This window comes from Tupaia chinensis, unplaced genomic scaffold, assembly GCF_000334495.1.
Source record: "Tupaia chinensis unplaced genomic scaffold, TupChi_1.0 Scaffold000484_1, whole genome shotgun sequence".
Lineage (NCBI taxonomy): Eukaryota > Metazoa > Chordata > Mammalia > Scandentia > Tupaiidae > Tupaia > Tupaia belangeri.
Window position 1 is genome coordinate 478994 of NW_006159996.1, and position 1170 is coordinate 480163.

At 47.6% G+C, this 1170-nt stretch overlaps 1 protein-coding gene across 2 annotated transcripts in view; it reads right to left on the reverse strand.

Moving 5' to 3' along the window:
• Positions 1 to 1170, reverse strand: part of DNAJC18 (DnaJ heat shock protein family (Hsp40) member C18) — a 53548-nt gene that overhangs the window by 3821 nt on the left and 48557 nt on the right. The gene's annotated exons all lie outside the window — the stretch shown is intronic.

Sequence of the window (1170 nt, forward strand, 5' to 3'; positions counted from 1 at the left end):
AGAGAGAGAGAGAGAGAGAGAGAGAGAGAGAGAGGGAAAATGAGAAAGCAAGTGAGAAAGAGAGGGAAAGTGAGAAAGCAGACAACCAGGTCCAGGACTTGAACCACAGTCGACCACATGGGAGTTCAGTGACCTTAACCGCCACACCACCTGCCAGCCCCCTCAGTTCTTTTTTGTACCAAAATAAAGTTGTACTTCAATTCTCTTTTTCTCCAAGCTTTTTGAAGTTCCCTCATGTGAAACATATTCTGTAGTTTGCTCTTTTTGTTTTTTAAAATTTGTCAGAGGGTGTGTGCATTTGAAACACACACACACAGAGAGAGAGAGAGAGAAAGCACCCCCAACAGTATGTGGCCATGCTGCAATCCCTTCTTTGTTTTTTCAGCCTGTCTGGACTTTGGGCACATACATATGTACCTGGTGTATTTTTCTTAAGATTAAAAAAAAATTATTTTGGAACCAGCAGATGGCATAATGATTACATTGCTGGACTCCAGCCTGTTGGGATTTTGGGTACACACATATGTACCTGATGTGTGTGTGTGTTTTCCTTTCTTAAGATTTAAAAGAGGGACCAGCAGTTGGTGTAATGGCTGGGTCGCTGGACTCCCATGTAGTTGACTGCGGTTCAAATCCCGGACCCGGTGACTTAAACTCAGGCCGGGCGCGGGTGCGTGCGTGCCCAAGATCCCGAGAGGAGAATGGAGGAGAAGGAATTGTGGCATGGCCATTCCCCCTGGGGGGTGATTTCTCGCTTTCTGTCTCTATATCTCTCTCTGTCTGTCTGGCGAGCGCACACGCCCTAAAGCAAAAACCTCTCCAAAAAAAAGGAAAAAAAAAAGATTTAAAAGAAAAAAACACATTTATTATGAAACCAGCAGATGGCATAGTTATGTTGCTGGACCCCTATGGACTGCAGTTCAAATCCCAGGGAACCAGCAGTTAGCGTAATGGCTATGTCGCTGGACTCCCACGTAGTCAACCGCGGTTCGTGTCCCGGACCCGGTGGCTTAAAACTCATGCCGGGTGCGTGTGCGTGTGTGCCAAGATCCCGAAAGGAGAATGGAGGAGAAGGGATTGCGGCGTGACCATCCCCCGTGGGGGGTGATTTCTCGCTTTCTGTCTCTAATGTCTCTCTCTGTCTGGCGAGCGCACGCGCCCTACAGTGAA